The sequence below is a fragment of the Biomphalaria glabrata genome, chromosome 14 (genome assembly GCF_947242115.1).
Source record: "Biomphalaria glabrata chromosome 14, xgBioGlab47.1, whole genome shotgun sequence".
Taxonomy (NCBI): domain Eukaryota; kingdom Metazoa; phylum Mollusca; class Gastropoda; family Planorbidae; genus Biomphalaria; species Biomphalaria glabrata.
The window spans coordinates 10,457,872-10,479,714 of NC_074724.1; the positions used below are offsets into that span (position 1 = coordinate 10,457,872).

Genomic DNA, 21,843 nt, shown 5'->3' on the forward strand with positions numbered 1-21,843 from the left:
ATCGTTAGAGCCGTTTTTAAGATTCGTGTCCACTCAAAAGGTTTCGCCCAGGTTTTGTCTATTTCAAATTAACGACCTGAATAGAAGTATTGTTACAATTATCTGACTGAAATTGTAATCTTAGTCAAATTGACATTGTATAAAGTATCCTGCTAAAAGTGTACAAACTACTCTTTGGATACTGTGCAAGCTATTCTTCTGAAGCAAGTCGTATCGTGCTGAATCTCTATTACGTATTGTGCTAAAAACTTTAACGGATGATTTAATGAATCTCGTTGTCTTGTTACTTCAGTATATAATCCACAAGGAGGTGCGGTGGCTGAGCGGTAAAGCGCTTGGCTTCCGAACTGGAGGTCCAGGGTTCGAATTTCTGTATCTTTGGGCGCCTCGGAGTCCACATGAAAATAGTCGGGGTTAAGTAAAGGCGGCTGGTCGTTGTGCTGGCCACAAAGCACCCTCGTTAACCGGGGACCACAGAAGCAGATGACCTTTACATCATCTGCCCTATAGATCGCAAGGTCTGAAAGTGGAACTTTACTTAATGTAATCCGCTACCTATTTTACCATGCTCATTAAATATAACAAAAAAAATGCTTACTCAAATTTAGGTCATTTTCTGTAGTACATCCTAAATTTGAAAAGATTAGGCATAGCTGGTTAATAGACGTCTCACAGCTGGCATTTTTGCAGTTGGGAATGTGTAAGACTAGTGACATTGTTGTGTCAATTCCCAATTAAGAAAAGTGTGAACACTTCAGATTCAACGCTTACTCTCCTTTAAATACATCACATTGTGCATCGGTGGTGCATATGGCAGCTCAATAAATAGAGAGTTCTTAGAACATTAATTTCCCGATTTTATTTTAGGTTTTGTCTATTTCCATTTTTTTTTGGCCTTTCATTATACACTTAAAACGGAAATTTTCTCATCAAAATAAGTGAGACTTTGAACTTAGGGAATTTCAACAAATTTATGAAAACTAATTTAAGCGGAAAAAAAAAATAGCGGAAAGTAGGCTTGGGGGGTCAAGTGAGATTTACATTCAGGGCTGTAAGTACCATTGGGCGGAGTCTGCACTGCTATTATGCCACACAAACTCATGCAAGCAGACTAAGGGTGGTTGTCACAAACCGCTGTGAGCCCACAACCGTTTGTGTGTGTGTAGCAGAACAACCGCAGTCCACTACCATGGCCTTAGTTATTGTGTAAAGTTTTGGGTTGATTTCTGTTGTTTATATTTTAGATCTAGTGTCATTATTTGTGTTTTGGTATATTTTGATTGGATTTGTTTGTTGTTGGAGGGGGGAAATGGGTATTTTTTTTTTGTGCTTTAATGTTTATTTTGTTGTCACGGGACCAGAGTACCTAGGCTACAACGAGGGCGGGGTGATCTGGGAAATCTGGGGAAAGGGGCAGTGGTCATCACTGGTCAGATACTGATGATGCTTGTAGACGTAACCACTGAGGTTATGCGTCACTGATGATGCAAGGGGACGTAACCACTGTGTTGCGGCGTAGTCCACGTGGGAGGGTTCTTTTTGCTCTGAAAAAGAGAGAGTTAGTTGGCGTGGGTCTTGTAGAGCGGACGGTCGTATTTCCCGCTTCTGCTCGTTTCCTAATCTGGTACGAGAAAACTATAGCAGAATGACTCCATGATTAGAGACATAGTCATTAGAGATCTGAGTTTAGTTTTAGTAGTTGATGTACCTGTATATAACGTTTCATTTGGAAGATTATATGTTGTGTGTAAATAAAGTTACAGTTTAAAGTTATAGTTTCTAACTATATTCCGGTGTTTAGTTTCATATCTTAATTATATAGACTAACACCAAAATCGCGACAGGGCTAAAGCCACCAAAGTTCCAGCGTCAACAGTCGGGCCTCCAGAATCACCCTAGACTACGACCAGTTCAAGCAGGCGCCAGCACACTGCTAGCGTCCTGTGACAGTGGTGACAATTTAACCACTTTACTATTTTAAAGTCTTAAAAGGGAAACTTTACCTTTACGTTTACTATTGTTTCAAAATATTTTAATTATCTACTTATTTTATGGTATCCAAGTATATTTGTTTTACTGAATACTCGCCATTTACTTAAGGTACGTGACGTTTTGGCGCCGCCGTTTTGGCGCAAGCCGTTTTGGCGCAAGGGACGCTTTGGCGCGAGATATACTTTGACGATAATTTAATAAGCACGTAGCTTTTAGAACAATGTTTATTTCACTCTACCATAATATTGTGTGTATAGTATGAATTCTAACACGTTCAGCGAATTGTTTTTTCTTAAATATAAAGGTTTTGCTTATTTCATGAATATGGGCCTATAATAAGTCAGATTCCTGAATGGTAATGACATGCTATCCCCTCCCCTTTATTTATATGTGAGTTCTGCTAATCGCACTGGATGACATTTTTCGATTTCTTTCCTAAAGACTTTTTTTTTTATTTGACATTAGTGTAATATACGAACTAGCTAAGTGTCATACTTTAATATAACAAAAACCATATTAACATCCAAAGCTTTATTACGCTGAATGACGGACATAGTAAAGATCAAGACACGGAATGTGATCAGTACACAATCAAAAGTGAATCCACAAAGGTAAACAAACAATCAAAATATTCACAACGCTAAGATACCTGCTCCACTGCACTGTGCTGGTAGTTGCCATTCTGTCCGATTTGTCTAGTGTTGTGGCGTTTTGCACAGGCCTCCAGGTCCAGACTTCATATGCTAGGATTGACAAAACCTCAGTGTACTGATTGTCATGGAACGTAGGATATCCTCTATCTGGTTTAGCCGGCGAGTAGTTTCCGGGGTTTGGCCGCTGCGCATGCTACAGCTACTGAGAGCCACAGGTGAGAGTTGGGTACCGAATGGTAACCAAAAGTGAGCCAAGCTACTCTCTATAGAGGGTATGACTGCCTGTCCACTAGAGATTCTACTAGATACTCCATACAACCCAATATAAAAGTACAGAACCATTAATTAAAAATACAAATAAAAAATTCATACAAAGATCTTGTGAAGTACTCAGAAAGACACAACAATAAAGTCACATTTCTTGTTTCATATGCTCGGAGAAATTATTTCAAGTGCTCCTCCTATTATAGTGCTATTAGAGCATAGAACGAGTTGCCTGAATCAGCCTAAAATGACAATAGCTTAACATCGTTTAATTCTCGTATTAACATGGACAAAAAAAAATAGAAACATGTGACAAGAGGGACAATTAGGTATTTTTTTATTAGAGTTAGTCCCCTTTATTACTTCATTTAAGTCCCTATTAACTGTTTACAATTGCCACTCTCTCTTGTGTTGTTGTACTATTGCTGTATTGCTCAAGAGGAGTGTGCCACTGTTGTGGGAAGAGTATTGTGATAATGAGCTAAGTAGACTTTATTTATTTGTTAGTACTAAGTTGGTTTATGTAAATGGTATAGGTCTACTTAGTCTCTTATCTTTTTGTCACCACCTCAAAGTTGGTGCCATAGAGTAGAAACCCTAATTCTGTATTGTGTATGTTAATTCCATATTGTGAATCTTATTCACAACCCATGTTGCACTGAGGTGAACACTTTTGACCTTAGGTGAACCAGGGAGTTAAAGGCAGTCAGTCCACATAGAGATCTTGTAGCAAGCACTTGTATTGAGTCACTTAAGATATAAGCAGTAGAGTTAGATGTTTAAAGTAGTTGGTTATAGAATAAGTACTAAGTTGTGATATTCGTATATTACTGTTGGATTAATACTGACCATTCCTGGGTCGAGTTGTATGGTGTATTCACTATGTGGTGTTATATTAAACTTATTGTGTCTGCTACACCCAGCGTCATTTCATTATTCTGTGATTTGTAACAAGAACCCAATGTCACCACCACGCCTACATTGATAACCACAGCCACATTCATACTATCTAAAACAACACAGTGACATTTATGGTGTCAGAAGTGGTGTCAGAAAACGGCATTTATGGTGTCAGAAGTGTCAGAAAATGACATCTTTGGTGTCAGAAGTGTCAGCAAACAGCATTTATAGTGTCAGAAGTGTCAGCAAACGATATTTTATGATGTCAGAAGTCAGAACTGCTAACTTAAAGGATTTATGAGCACCAGAGGAACAAGTCAATAATTTTTTTCTATTGCTGTCAGAAGTATTTTAATACTACAAGTACTTACAGTAACATTTATACGGATATTTTTGAAGTTGGCAAGTGAACTATTTAGTTAACACATGAAAAAGTAACTCTAAAAAATATTTGTTTACACAAATCATGACGCCACTCAACGAGCAAGAAAGCTAAAACCTGATTATTATAGACTCTACTATTTTTCTCATTTGGTCGTTCAGCGACACATTCAACATTATAGAGATGACCTAGATCTACATTTATTGAGACCAGCACACAATTTTTCAAGTGAGATTCACGTGATCCAAGAGTGACATTATTATTATCTTCAGCTAGTCTAACACTACTAACAAAAAACAGAGCTAAAATTGAAAGTTAACTGTGCCTACTATTTTAACTTGTACTTCAAGATTGAACTTTACATGAATTGCAACTAATCCAGAATTTATTAAATTTTTTGACTACACACTTGGTATCTAGATCTACTACTACATGTCATGTTGACCTGCCATGACACAGTTACCGTTAGCGAGCTATTTTTTTCATCTGTGATGAACTGAACTATTTGAACTGTTCCTGTGTGAGCTGTATTTTCAACTTTTCCAGTTGACTACTGTCCTAAGTGTCATTTATCTGGAAGCCTGATTTATGTGGTTGTACTTTTACACCAGTTGAGATAGCTTTAGGAGCACAGCATTGTTCAAAGTTATTTTAACATCCTAAGCGAAAGAGATCAAACATGATATGCTGAGACAACCTGGATACTACAGCCTGTGTGGGTGAAACTAGACAACCGTGATACTACAACCAGTGTGGGTGAAAATCTAGTACTACAAGTCATTCAAGTCATCGTTTGAAGACAGCTGATATATGGTCAGTCGAAGTAGCTGACATATTTAAGAATCATCTACATCGAGTGCTCGTCATAATTCTAATGACACACTCATATTGTCGCTGTCTAACAGCACAGTTAATAAGAGAGCGCTCTCACTCTTAGGCCTCTCTTGTCGTCACTACCTAAGGTCATTTTTAGTTATTTATATTTGTTTCAGCAACTGTACGAAACAGTGGATTACCTATCAAGCACATGAATTATTTATTGGATTACTTGTCAACTATATGAATTGTTTAATGGATTATCTGTCAAACATATGAAGTATTTATTGGATTACTATTGTTCAAGAACTTGAGTACCGTATCATGTAACATTGTACTGTGGATTTAACAAGTGGATTACTTATGAACTGTACCATTGTGCTGTGGATTTAACAAGTGGATTACTTATTAACTGTACCGTTGTGCTGTGGATTTAGCAAGTGGATTACGTATGAACTGTACTGTGGACATATTTTATGTGGAGCATCACCGGAACTTTATGTACAAGTCAAGCATCAAGTGAATATTTAAGGGAAGTAACTTTAATTACCCTTTAGTATTATCAGTATTGGTTAGTTCTCTTTGAACTACACCACAATTTTTTTTTTCATTGTTTACATTTGTATTTATATATACATTTGACTTTAGGGACTAAATTTAATTATCTATTGAGTCTGAGCATTTATATTTTTTTCAAGTAAGCATCCAGGTATTGGTAGGGACTCTTTAGATAAAGTAAATACTTCATCGTATAGCTGTATTAGTTAAGTTTGTATTTCGTCAAGTATCTATCATATTGTTAAACTCTTGTATTGATATTGTCTTGTTTACATCTGTTGAATTTTCTTTTGCGTCATTGTTATTACTCATTGTAATTCTTTTGTCTACTATTTCTACTATCTTGTAATGTCTCTTTAAAGCAGACTGTTTAGTATCTATAGTGTATTTATGTTTGTCTAATTACTTATTAATATATATATTTATTTTACTTCTTATTTCAACCTATTTTTTATTATTATCAACACTACACTACACACTTGATACACTATGGGATATATTTTGATTTGAGATTGACAAGATTTATATTGTATATACTCTTCAAACACATTCAACTATTTTGATACTATTGATACATTGATCACTATTTATCAGACTAATAAGGCTCACATAATTGTGAATTACTTGTTGCAATAAACTTTTACATTGCAAGTGGAGATACTAAAAATACATAATCACATAATTGATCAGTAAAGTATTACATTACGAACTAGACAAAGTACCAAGAATAACTTAAGATACCTCATAACCTCAATTGTTTCACACAAAATATATATCTACTATTACCTGCAATTACTATTTGAGCTATAATAATTATTTATCGTACAATATTCATTTACAACTACCTAGTGTACACATATCTATTAATTAACTATATTACTAATTTGAATCTTTGAAAATGGCTGAGTATGAAAAACTAATAGAGATAGTGGATAAACTAAAGTTAAAAGAAGATGATAGAGCTGCATTCATTAAAAGTGAAATAGATAGAATTAGAGTAGAAAAAGACAAGCAAAGGGAAGAAAGGCTACATGAAAGAAGACTGAGAGAGAAAGAACAAGAAAACTTAGAGAAAGAAAAAGAACGCCAACATGAAATAAAATTAAAAGAACATGAAGAAAAAATGGCAAAGCTAGCGAAGGAAAATAAAGACAAATCAGCAAATCAAACTTCATCTCACCATCAGTATCACAGCAAATTTAGGAACTTTGACCCAAAAGAAGACACATTGGAAAATTTCATTATTCAATTTGAATACATCTGTCAAACAGCAAATATGAATAGTGCACAAATGGCTCAACAACTTCTAGCTAACCTAAGAGGTGAACCACTAAACATCATCGACACACTAACTATGGAGCAAAGAAAAGACTACAACACAGTAAAACAAAGACTTATTGAACATTTTGGCAAAACGAAGGAGCACTATCGAAAACTTTTTAGGGAAATAAAACTAGCCAAGAATGCAGATTTAAAAAGAACAATACATGACATGCGCCAGAACATGACAAAGTGGCTACAACTCGCAAACTGTAACTTAGATGACCCCAAACAGATCTTAGATTTCTTTCTCATTGAGAATGTGTTAATAAATGTTACAGATGCAGCATTCTCATTCCTGAAGGAGAGAAAAATAAAAAATGAAGCTGAATTGATATCAAACTTAACAACATACAAAGACTCACACCCAAACATCACCATTGACAAAAGGGAATTGTACAATGTAGCTGCAACAGTGACAGAAAACCATCCAAGAACTACAAATAAATTTAAATATGCCAAGAGCCTACAATGTTTTTTCTGTGGCATATTGGGTCACACCAAAGCAGAGTGCAGAAAGAGAATGGCATCAGAAAAACAGCAACATGTAAATAGAAACCATAGATATGGAAGAGATAACAGAACTTTCCAGAGCTTCAGTCCTAACTATAATAGATCCTATCAACAACAATATAACAGAAGAACATGGCAAAGCTACAGTCCAACTAACAGTAGATCACATCAAACAAACAGAAGATGGCAAAACAACAGAATGTCTAGAAGAGATCAATTTCAAGATAGACAACATACTTACCACAATAACAATCATACCAGACAAAACATGGCAGCTGTAGCAACTGAAAGACCAATAGAATATGAAACAGTAGCATATATACAAACAAAATTAGCCAAATTAAAAGTGTATCCTGCCTATGTGGATGGCATTAAGGTATATGCATTACGTGACAGCGGCTGCACCTCAATCATTGTAAAGAAATCACTAGTAAAACCTGAACAGATACTTGAAGACAAGGTCACACTGACTTATGCGAATAAAGATCTATGGGAAGTATGTGAAACAGCATTGGTTTTCATTGAATCACCATGGTTCACTGGTCAATACAAAGCCATAGTAATGAACAACCCAGCTGAAGAACTAATTATAGGGAACATAGAGAATATAGTTGAACTGTCAGAAGAAGCCTTAGTAAAATGGGCTAATAGTGTAAATCAAGAAAATATAGAAGTAGCTGCAGTAACAACAAGAGCTCAAGCTAAATTAGATAAGGAAAGCAGAAACATAGACACAAGTGAAGTGACCAGTGAAAGAAATAAAGGCAAACAGTATATTTCAAACAAAGATACTGTACATATAGAGTGTCAAATGGAGAACACATCAAAAATAAAAAAATGACAAGAAAGACAAATCTTTTATGGCCATAATTCCAAACATGAATGTCAACAAAGATGAATTAATTGAGATGCAGCAAAATGATCCAACAATTTCGAACATATGCAAGAATTTATGCAACAGAACTGAAGGACCATACAGCAAAATAAATGGAGTAGCTATAAAGCATAAGAAAATAAGAAATGGAAATGAAGTGCTACAAATAGTAATACCTCAGCAATTGAGAAAAAGCATCATTGAAACATGTCATGACAGTCCCTTGGCTGGACATATGGCTTACACAAGAACACTAGAAAAAATAAGACACAACTGTTTCTGGCCAAAGATGGAGCAAGAAGTGAAGGCATATACTAAGAGTTGTGTACAGTGCATAAGAAGAAATCCAATCACAGGGAAACACAAAGCACCTCTACAAGAAACAGATACAGTAGAGACACCATTCGAAAAACTAGCTATGGACGTAGCTGAACTTCCAACAGTAACAGCTAAAGGAAATAGATACATATTATCATTCATGGATTTTGCCACACGCTGGCCTGAAGCTTTCCCATTAAAACACATTGATGCAAGTACGATATGTCAGACGTTATTACTATTATTTACCATGATAGGCTTTCCTAGAACCATTGTCAGTGATAACGGAACTCAGTTTAAAGCGGCCCTAACAGCCGCATTCGCAAAGTTAACAGAAGTCAATCAAGTCTTTAGTACAGTTTACCATGCACAAGCGAACAGTATTGTAGAACGTTGGAATAAATCTATGAAGATTATGTTGGACAAAGTATGTATGGAAAACCCAAACAACTGGGATGAGATGCTACCATATATATTGTTTGCGTACCGTGAAGCCAAGAACGAATCAACAGGTTTCTCTCCATATGAATTAGTGCATAACAGAAAAATGAGAGGACCATTACATTTATGGAAACAAAACATGCTTGAGATTAAAGAAGAAGATTTCCCACTTATAGTGAAGAACAAAAATCAGTTAACATATGCGGTCAAAACGGCACAAGAGAATATTAAAAGAAGCACAAAGAAACACAGAGACATTAAAAACAAAAATAGAGTGTTAAGAGAATTTGAAGAAGGAGATACAGTTTACGTAAAAATGCGAGATGAGGAAGAATTTTATGATGGTCCATATACCATTGAAAAGAAAGTAGGAAACGTAACATATGAAGTTGAGATGAATGGAATAGTGAGGAAATTACATGTCAACAAACTGAAAGGTAGCCCCAGAAGAGAACATGCTATGGTAGTACAAGGCAATGGTGCGGAAGAATGTGAGATATTTGAAGATGAGACAGATAGCGAACTACATTTTTTTCTTCATGCCTGTGCTGTATCCCAACATATTGAAACACCAGCAGCAAATGAAGAGCAAGTAGAAAATGTATTGAGAGAGTACAAGGATGTGATTACAAATCAACTAGGGAGGACAAGCATAATTCAGCATAAAATCAGATTGAAAGACTATTCTGCAATAAAAAAAAAACTATACAATACCAACAGCATACTGTGACAAAGTTAAAGAAGAATTAAATAAGTTACTGAAGGATGGAACAATCAGAAGGGTAGATGAACAAAGTGAATATGTGTCCCCAATAGTAATAGTCAAAAAGAAAGATAACACTCTACGTGTGTGCTGTGATTTTAGAGAATTGAATAGCAAAACAGTGATTGATGCAGAACCACTACCTCTACCAGAACAGTTGATAGAAAAAATAGGAAGCTCAGAAATATTTACCTCTTGTGATTTGAACCGTGGGTTCTGGCAAATAGAGATGGAGGAGAGATCCAAAAAGTTTGCCGCGTTCAGCTGCAATTTGCCAGGTCTAGTAGGAGTGTACCAATGGAATGTGATGCCATTTGGCTTAGTGAACAGTACGGCAACATTCCAAAAATGTATGGCCAAGTTGCTGGAGGGAATAGAAGATGTAGTTTTCTACGTGGATGATATCTGCATATTTTCAAAAACTTGGGAAAATCACATTAAAACTCTCAAACAAGTATTAAATAGGCTGAGGGAGAACAAGTTGACTATAGCCCCTGATAAACTACATATAGGGAAAACTAAAATAGAATTTTTAGGCTATGAAATAGGAAACAAACAAATAAGGCCTACTAGAAGCAACCTAAATAAAATAATGCAAGTTAAACCACCAGAAACTAAAAAAGACATTTAAGCCATTATAGGATTATTTAATTTTTACAAGAAATTTATTAGTAACTATACACAATTAATATCTCCTCTTTATGACTTATTAAAAGTAAAGAACAGCAACAAGGACACATATAAGAAAATAATTGCAGCTTCTAAAGAATGTAGAGAAGCAGTAGATAAACTCAAAGAAATATTTAATGATGATAAGAGATTACATATACCCAGTAAAGATAAAGTATTTGAATTATACACAGACGCATCTGACACTGCCATAGGAGCATGTCTTATGCAGAGAGATGATAAGAATAATCTGGTCCCCATAGAATATCTTAGTAGAAGATTATCCAGGGCAGAAACAAGATACAGCACCATAGAAAAAGAATGTTTAGCCATAGTGTGGTGTACACTGCGACTAAAAAGACATCTGTTAGGCAGATTTTTCCTAATATTTACAGATCATAAACCATTAACCACTCTAAATGTTAAAGCAAATACTAATAGTAGAATTACAAGATGGACCATGATCCTAGCTGATTTCCATTTTGAAATAAAACAAATAAAAGGGAAAGATAATGTTATTGCTGATTTTATGTCCAGATATATTCAAGATAATCAGAATGACTTAGATAATGATCTATGTCATGTTAGTCAAAACTTGTATTGCTAAATGTCAAAGATTTAAGATTCACACCTTAAAGTAAACACAATTATTTTTACAACCAACTATGATGTCATGTTGTGAACATTGAGCATTATTCTGTAAACATTGAGCATTATTCTGTAAACATTGAGCATTATTTTGTAAACATTGAGTACTATTTGTAAACATTGAACTAGAAACCATTTTTTTTAAAAACTCTATTTGTAAACAAACTTTGGAATTTGATCACTACATTGTAACCAACAATTTTTTCACATTTTTTTGTCAACAAGAATAACATTTTTGTACTCAACAATGTAAACAAACATTGAATTTTTTTCCAAACTTATTCAGTACCTAGCTTAATTTTTTTTTTCCATGCAATGTAAACATTTTTTTTTCTCATTGTATTGAGAACAACTTTGACAAATTTTTTTCTACAGCTATTGTAAACAAGATTGCAATTTTTTTACTATGTCATTTATCACAATTATATAACTTAGTCACATTTTTCAATACTATTGAAAAAGGAGATTGATTCATAATGTAACTTATTTATTCAATGTCAATTAGTGTAATCAAATATTGACATACACTTGTATTTTTTTGAAAACATTTTTGTCAAACTATTCTTATGGACTATATTTTTTTGTATTGATGTAAACAAGAAGATTGTTGTACAAACTTTTTGATATTTCAAGTACTGAAAGAGACACTTGATATTATTTTTTAAAATTGGACTTGCATTTTTTTGCACAACAGATTAAAATAAATACAACTAAACCATTATGATGTTATGCATGTATATAGATGCTTGAACAAATTAATGTAACCTCAAAGATTGTATCACAACTGACACACTTTCTCAGTTGAAGCTTTTTTTTTCGACAAAGATTTTTTTGAACTTTGTACTCAATAATTATTTGATAAACAATGTAACATTAAACTTTTGCCATTACTAGCTACAAATTATTTGAACTGGCATATAGAGAAATACTTAATTGAAACATAAGGTGCATGTAACAAGAACTATGAAGGATACTTATTACTTTGATTTCATGTTGATACTTTTGAGCAAACAATATTTTGATACTTAAAGTATACATATTTACTTGTGTAATATTAATGCACAACAATTTTTTATGGAGATGTCAAACCTCATATTGAAGTAAACAGATACATTGAATTTGTAACAATGATCATTAATCAATTTGATCTTGAATTTTGACACATATTTTGAATTTTTCTATACTTATCACTTACATATTGAGACTTACTTGTAACATTTTCTACATGATTTGTACATATTGTACTATTGGTGTTAAAAAACCAGACTTCTAACATTTCTATAGTGTCAAAGATTTTTTTATAAATAGATATTGTGAATAAAAACTTGTATTAATTTTTCAAATTGTGACATAGGAGATTGTCATTGAAATTTTTGTCACACTTTGCACATATTATTATGAAAAAGACTTGTAAATATTGAACACATTTGAACATTGATGTATATATTAGAACTACATATAAAGAATTATTTGGGATGTTAAGTATTTGACTCAGAGAATTATTTGAATTGCCTTACAAGAATATGATGGATTAGAGAATTTTGCCCTTGTATGAATTTTTTTGATTCAGCAAATATTTTGTGTAACACTGTCATATTATATATTTTATTGCAAGTTTGTAGTTCTATTTGAACTCTGCTATTGTACATTTCATAGACCCTAAGAATTCCAATTGATCCTACTTATGATAATTATGTCGTCAAGCTGAAAAAAATTTCTTCAAAATTTTTTTCAAAAGGGGGGGTGATAGGTAATGTCACCACCTCAAAGTTGGTGCCATAGAGTAGAAACCCTAATTCTGTATTGTGTATGTTAATTCCATATTGTGAATCTTATTCACAACCCATGTTGCACTGAGGTGAACACTTTTGACCTTAGGTGAACCAGGGAGTTAAAGGCAGTCAGTCCACATAGAGATCTTGTAGCAAGCACTTGTATTGAGTCACTTAATATATAAGCAGTAGAGTTAGATGTTTAAAGTAGTTGGTTATAGAATAAGTACTAAGTTGTGATATTCGTATATTACTGTTGGATTAATACTGACCATTCCTGGGTCGAGTTGTATGGTGTATTCACTATGTGGTGTTATATTAAACTTATTGTGTCTGCTACACCCAGCGTCATTTCATTATTCTGTGATTTGTAACAAGAACCCAATGTCACCACCACGCCTACATTGATAACCACAGCCACATTCATAATATATAAAATAACCCAGTGACACTTTTCCTGTATGTTTTTTTAAGACATCTTTTGTTTAGATACGAGACAGTAGTGTGTCGCATGAATGACGTCATTTCATTGTTTATGCATGTATGATATTATGGTAAACCATCTTTTTGTTTTTTCGGCATAAGACATTATTGTGCCTCTATGATGGTGGTTCTTTAATTATATTGACCGGAACCTGTCTGGCTACTTTGCTTTGTTTCATTATGTCATTTTCTTTGGTGAACCTTTATTGCCATTTATATTTTCCATGATCTTTTTCTTTTGTCTGTAAATAAACTCCTTCTTTGTTATTGCAACTTAAATCTCAGAATTATTACTTGTCTGTCTCAGTAGTTTTGTACGTCTAGAGCAGGGGCTCTGACGATTTGCCAGGGGTCACCAAAGACCATCGAAAAAAGTATATTCTTCTATTGCTGTATGTGTGTGAGCGGGGGGGGGGTCGCGGCAGAGTGGGGGGATTGTAAAAGGGGTCGCCGAGCTTAAAAGAATGAGAACCGCTGATCTAGAGGCTATAGTTATTAGCCTAAATACTATAATTGGGACCACAAAGTACCACTGGACTAACTTGCCAGTACAGTACAGGTCATTGGTCTTTTGACCTATCCTAATACTAGGTCACAGATACGTGTAGGACGTCATTGTCTTCTCTTTAAAAAGAACATCCGTACTTTAAAAGTCAAGAGAAGTCGGTAAACAGTCTAAGTTGTCAGTGACTAAGTTGTCAGTGACTAAGACACAAGCAAGTAGGCCTACGACTGGAAATAGCTTAGTTCCGGTACGACTAATACTTAGAAATCTGCATGATTCACTTACAATAAATAGTTATACTAGTAGATGTATAGTTGTTATTTTGCCAAAATAATGCTACAAAACAAACATTGTACATTAATATACGTATATATATAATTTATAATAATCTAGTGTTTTTTTTTTCTGGTGTGTTAATTACTAGTTATTTCATTTTTTTTAAATATTTTATTTCATGTTTGTTGTTGTTAAAAGCCTTTTGGCCGAAAGTCTCCCATGAAGACAGTAATTTGATTACACCTTCAATTTTTTTAATGTCAAGATTCCTTGAGCTATTACTCTGTTCTTACCGTAACCAGGAAGGAGGCCGAGTCTCATAAAGGAGCACTTATCGCTTACGTACTATGTTTTGTTTTCAATGTATCGGATGTTCCATCAGAATTGAAGATAATTACATTCTAGCCCAAAGCTCCCTGAGGACGGTAAGAAATAATAGCAGGCAGGTATCAAACCCAGAACCATTGAGACGATAGTCAAGAACGCATACCAAAAGACCAGGAAGCCAGTAAACGTGGAAACGTCTATACCACTAAGTGTGACCAATGAAGGATGAATCAAAGTTTAGCGAGCCTTAATTCTTCCCTGTCACGTGCATAGTATTTGGTAGTTTTGGGAGTCCACTTAGGATTATGGTTACTTATGACTGGGAAGCGTGGTCGATCGAGAGTTTAGTACGCTTGAACTTGGCTTGTCTTGTCTACCTATGATGGGGGCTCGAGGTTCAAGAACCGACTTGAGCAGAGTTGTGTTTTCTGAGCGCCCACCGGTCAACAAATGAGATTGGACCATAGCTTTCTGAGTATGCCCCAAGCATGAAAGTAGCGCTTATATAAAAACTATAATTATCATTCGCCTATTACTGTCCTTGATAAACGTTTCCTGAAGGGTGTCGCGCCGATTACAGGAAAAGAGAATATACTCCAGATGCTTTCATCGATTTGATTTTGATGCTCATAAGAATAAGAATCACCGAGATGACCACTAAAAGAATATAAGCTTCTTTTTTTTTTAATGAAGAGATGTTACCAATTTGAAAAAAAAAAATTGAGTCTTACAGGATAGGTAATTGAAGAATTCAACTGTCGTATTTAAAGCGAATGGGCAGTCAGATGTCGAACAACAAAATAATAGTCTTAATGAAAATATATATAGTATTGCAAACGTAAACGCGAAAACTATACAACATACTTTAAGTAAAACAACAACAACAAAAATGTAATTGATTCAATTTAGTTTGGATCAATTATGTGATGAAATTTGTAATAGATCTAGCTCTTTCTCTCCTAATTGATGATGCCAACGTTGATTTGACTCCATTAAACTGGATTGATTTTTGGATTTATATAAACTTTAAAATTTTTATATGTAAAAAGAGCATGCCTTCTCATACATTCTGAGACCAAGCAGTGTTAGACGGGACACTGCCCTGTTGAGGCTTATTTTGCCCGTTTCCGGCCAAATTTTGATACCCGATGCCGACACTGTGGAGAGTCGGTGGAAACAGTGGCGCATCTCTTGCAAGAGTGTCCGCAGCTCCGAGAGCTGCGGGAAAGTGTGTCTGCAGAGTCACTTGGGAGCTAGAAGGCACTATGCCTAACAGCAGAGTTTCTCGCCATACTACTACGTAAGGACTAGCCCTTCCAGACTTGCTACCAATTGGAGTACATCTCAGATACCAAGTATAACATTTTCTGACGACAAACAAACAAAAAAATTAAGAGAAGTTTAATCCTAACAGGAGAGTGAAATACAAATGAGCTAAACGAGTAATACTATCGAAACAAGGAAAATAATTACGAAGAGAAAGAGTTACACTATCAAAAATAAATTTCATAAAACATATTGTTTTTTACCATTGGTTTTTGTTTAGCGCTAGTTCTTGCTTTTAGCTTTCTCCTAGCCCTAGGCTGGACCAGTTGGGAAAATGAGGGAGAGAAAGAAGGGGGGGGGAGGTATATGTGTAAATGTTTCAGTAATTATTTTTTTTTAATGCATAAAAAAACGGTTCATTTTAAGGGTCATACCTCCTCAAGGGGAGTCATTCAACGTATCAAGTACAATTTTCCGTGTTCGATATTAAGCAAAGTAATTAATTAGCAATAGTTCATATTTTCTCCCTTGGTTCAAGTGTTGTCAGCTAAAAGAAATAATTTGTGCAAAATTTCAACGTGATTCCAGATTCCAGTGTGGGAGAAATAACATTTGATCAGACAGACAGACATAGTGGATATAAACTTTGTCTTAATAAACATACATATACCATGTTCATATTTAAATGAGAAACTTCTAATAAGCTCCCTATGATCTATACATAATTGAAAAGTAGGAATTCCATAACCAACTACTACCTTTTTATTTATTATAAATTAAACTTTCTGTTTGAAGTAGCCTGGACATTAACGGCATGTATTTCCTTCTATATTAGCTTAGTCAACCTGTTCAACATTGTTTGTTCAATATATGAAATATAATAAATACAAAATGTTGGCAGTGACATAAATACACGTACAAATCAAGGACAAGGCCGGGCAGGAGAATCTTCAAATTTCGTTGTGTGGGGGGTTGAACCTTGCAGCCCCCAAGGCTACGCCCATGACTTACATGATTGTGTACAGTTATGATTGATTCAAAATTACAGATGCAATTTCACAAGCGAGATTTCATTTTTATTTATAAATGTCCTGACAACAAAGGTCCATCTGGATAAAGAAAGGCTGTTTAAAAACTACATGCTTATAAGCAGGATTATCTGTATATTAGAAATGCTAATGTTTCTTGTGTATAAACACATTATAATTGTTAATATTTTACATGTTAAATGCTCACGTTTTAATAATGCGTCTTAACAACTTATTTTTTACTGTTCTCTTTATTTCTCTTATACTTAACAGATGTTGCGTAAAATACACAAATGCAAAGATAGGCTGTTGTTTTTCGCAAAAAAATATAGGCGGCCCCCTAATGGCCCTATCCGTGAGACCACTGTTTGGTAAACAAAGCTAGTAAAAATAGATTTGTTATTTCTAGGAGCAATATTCCACACTCTGAACATAGAACTATTAACACGCACATCCCAACGTTCTTTCATACAAAATATTAATAATAATAATCATAATAAGGCTTGTCTTCGAGTCCGAAGATTGATGAGAATAAAGCATCTCCTTACGCTACGCAGCCCAAGTTGTGACCTACATATTTTCCAAATATAAACCTAAATAAAGCTTACCTGAGATCACAAACACACAATGCTGGAGGTCCTGATTGTACTTTGTCCGAATACGGTGAACCTGAACATGGTGTGATATTCTGAATGCAGATAACAAAATGAACGAGTAGTGACATAATCGTAGCAATCTGGTAAAAATCTCGTAGCAATCTCGTGGAAGCGTCCATAGGCGAACATTTTATAATGTGTCTAAAAAAGATTACCCATCACAAATGGAAGTTCTCAATCAGACACAGCAGAAATAAATACCTATCATTGTTAATATTAATAGCAGGAGATGTAGAGTCAAATCCAGGGCCTAGATCTAAAGATAGATGCAACATCTGCAAAAAAGTATGCACCATGAAACAGAAAGCCATTCAATGTGACACCTGCGATGAATGGTACCATACATCATGTCTCCATATGAATACACCTGTGTATTATGCCTTAGGCAACAAAGATGCATCATGGCACTGTGTACCGTGTGGGTTACCTCAGTTTACATCAGGACTTTTTGATTCCTTTGATGCAGACACTTCTAACCCATACAACATCCTAAACACCATCCCAAACCAAACTCACCAACCACTAGCCAGATCCACTCCTGTTAAACCTAAATCTACTAAAATTAATACAACAGCCTCACTAAACAAACCTACTAAAGAAGTAACACCAAAATACCTTAAAACCTTAGTAATAAATTTTCAAAGCATTAGGAACAAAACAGCAGACTTAGAAATTTTATTAGAATGTGAGAAACCAGACATAATTGCAGGCACAGAAACTTGGCTACATCCTGAAATTTATAATGCAGAAATTTTCAATAGTAATTATGAAATTTTTAGAAAAGATAGGGCTGATAATCATGGAGGAGTTCTTTTAGCAATAAAAAACACTCTTATAGCAGAAGAAATTACCTTACCTAACTCAAAAAATATAGAATCAACATTTTGTAAAATTAATACCACCTCAACATCCCTAATAATAGGCAGCATTTACAGACCACCAAATTCTAGTTTAGAATACATGCAGGAACTATGTAATCAGATTACTACACTTAAAGAGACAAATAAAAATGCAGTTTTTTGGATTATGGGTGATTTCAACCTACCTGATATAAATTGAAAAACACTAACCATAGATAAACACCAAAACCTTAAGGACATAAATGAGCTTTTCATAGACACTTTACACAACCTAAGTTTAGATCAAATCATTAAAAAGCCAACTAGATTAAACAACACATTAGATCTCTTCTTAACCAACAGACATGGATTAGTAGTTGATTATGATATTATCCCTGGTCTATCAGACCATGAGATCATAAAAATACACAGTCAGATAAAAGCAATAGCCAATACAAAACCCAAAAGAAAAATCTTACTCTGGAATAAATGTAACCTAACACAACTACACCAAGCTGCATTAAACTTTCAACAAACATTCTTATTAGAAAAAGACATTAACCAACCAGTCGATGACCTCTGGAATTTCATAAAAAACCATCTTAAAAGCATTATAGAAAATCATATACCAACTAAATACACATCAAACAAAATAAATAAATGCTGGTTTAATAATAGACTAAAGAAGCTTTGTAAACAGAAGGAAAACATCTATAGAAAATTTAAAGAAACTAATGCAGAAAGAGTTTACAAAAAGTATATAAAAATTAAACACTTAACCCAAAAAGTAAGCAGACAGCTGCAAAGTGAATACATAAACAATGTAATATCTAAAGATAACAACAAAAACCTATGGTCATACATTAAGTCTAAGAAAATGGAAACAACAGGCTTAGCGCCATTAAAAGATGAACATAACATAATACATAATGATAATGAAACTAAAAGCAAACATCCTAAACAAATACTTTGCATCAGCATTCTCAGCCCCAGGAGACAAAGACATATTACTGAATTTGAACCAAGTAGACAACATAGAAGATATAGTAGTACAAGAAAATGGAATTCAAAAACTATTAGCCAACACCAAACCAAAAAAAGCTTCTGGACCTGATGGTATTCCAGCTAGATTACTCAAAGAACTAAGTAATGAGCTAGCCCCAGTGTTCAAAATACTCTTTCAGGCTTCACTTAACCAGGGCAGAGTACCAAAGGACTGGAAAGAAGCTAATGTCACCCCCCTATTTAAAAAAGGAGAAAAATCTGACCCAGGAAACTACAGACCAGTATCACTTACCAGCATCACATGTAAAATCCCAGAACACATAATATGTAGCAACATCATAAACCACTTAGACAAACATAATGTCCTCACACCATACCAACATGGCTTTAGGAAATATAGATCATGTGAAACACAACTAATAGGACTAATTAATGATTTTTCAAAAGGTTGAGATAATAGTGAACACATAGATGCTATCTTACTAGATTTTTCTAAGGCTTTTGACAAAGTTCACCACCATAGTTTGCTTAAAAAATTAAAATATTTCGGCATTAATGGTCCACTGCATCAGTGGATTAAAGACTTTCTGATAGGGAGAGAACAAACTGTAATAATAAATGGCTCTAAATCAACTCCGATAACAGTAAACTCAGGTGTACCTCAAGGAACAGTCTTGGGTCCACTACTATTTTTAATTTACATAAATGATTTACCGAATTGCATTAGTTCAGGAACAAAAGTCAGATTATTTGCAGACGATTGCATAATATATAGAACAATAAAAACAACACAAGACACAGATATTTTACAAAGAGAATTAGATGAATTACAGAAATGGGAATCAAATTGGAGCATGTCTTTCCACCCAGAAAAATGTCAGTTGTTAAGAGTAACAAAAAAACTAAAACAAATTAATTCCACTTATCTTATTCATGGCAAACCAGTAACACAGACTAAAAACGCAAAATACCTAGGTGTTATAATAAATGAAAAACTGTCATGGAATCCACATATTGATGAAACTACAAAAAAATCAAACAAAGCATTAGGATTTATTAAAAGAAATTTGTATAAATCAAATAAGAACATAAAACTAAAATGTTATTTAACCTTGGTTAGGCCAATAATAGAATATGCATCCTCTGTTTGGGACCCCTTAACTCAAGAAAACATTAAGAAACTAGAACAGACACAAAATAGAGCAGTGCGATTCATAACAAACGAATATTCACATTTGACTAGAGTAACACCTTTAGTAAAATCACTAAATTTAGAAAGCCTTCAGGACAGAAGGCTCAAAAGTAAAGTGGCAATCATACATAAAACACTGAACCATAATCTTCAAATACAAAAACAAAATTTAATAAAATACTCTGAAAGACACAAAGATAAAGGCACATTCCTCGTCCCATATGCTAGGACAAATTTGTACAAATACTCCTTCTTCCCTAGTGCTATTAGAGCATGGAATGGGTTGCCTGAGCTAGCCAGGAAAACCAGTGACTTGGCAGAATTTAAGTCATTGGTTAATATGCATGACTAAATGCATGACGCGTAGGACGTAATCATCTTCTTTTTTGAAGTAACGTCTGTATTATATAAGATAAGATAAGATATTTCAATGGTCTCGTGTAAAATTATACATGCATTTCAGCGCTACTGAACTTGCCCTCGTGTATATAGAGTAACCAGAAATATTTTTTTTTAGACTTCTAACCTCCACTACTTCCTGTGGTCTAGTAGCCATGTCTAACCAGAGTCTCCTCACTAAGCACTGATAATGTCACGGTGATGTTTGCTTCTCACTGATGTTTTATCTTACTGACAACAACATTGTCTTTAAAAAAAGGTGAGGTGGCCAGCCATGAGTTTGAACCCCGATCCCCCTAACACAGCCCGAAAAAAAATTAAAATAATAAACTATCATTTGCCGCAGCGCAGACAAATGGAAGTTGACTTTAAAATCCCATCAAGGAGGTTTTGAGGTTAAGCCCCTCCCCCCCCCCCTTTCTATAAAACAAAAAATAAAAATAAAGCAAACGACAGTAACTAAATTTCATAAGCGTCGCAAATGGGGATTTTGAATTGTATCCCTCCCCCCAATAGGGTTTTGAATTGAAAACTTCCCTACAGAGAGTTTGAGGTTTAAAGCCCCCTCTTATAACTAAAGCAATTTACTATCTAAACTAACCAAATTCTGATGGAATTTTGAGTTTAAAAACTTCAATAGACGGACACAACAAAATGAGACAACGTATTTTACGGAAGCTTAAAGTCGGGACAAGCAAAACTTGCCCTTGTGGAGCACAACCAGAGAATGCTGACCATGTCCTTCATAGCTGCATACTCTATTAAGAGGTCGGAACAGGACTCTGGCCCCAAAACCCTCCTATAGAGCAAAAAATATACGTTGAACTGCCTGCCCTGGAAACCACTACGCGGTTTATCTTAGATATAGGATTACTGATCTGAACCCTTCGACATGTAAAATGAGAACGAAGAAAAACGAAGAAGAACAGAGGGTTTTTCGAAAAAAAATCTGAAGCAAAAAGCCAAGTTTCATGAGCGTACCCA

General features: G+C 34.6%; 1 protein-coding gene across 1 annotated transcript in view; it reads left to right on the plus strand.

Annotated features, from left to right (window-relative positions):
- The window catches only part of LOC106069203 (phospholipase A and acyltransferase 4-like), a 410,743-nt gene that overhangs the window by 327,081 nt on the left and 61,819 nt on the right, over positions 1-21,843 (plus strand). The window lies entirely within an intron of this gene.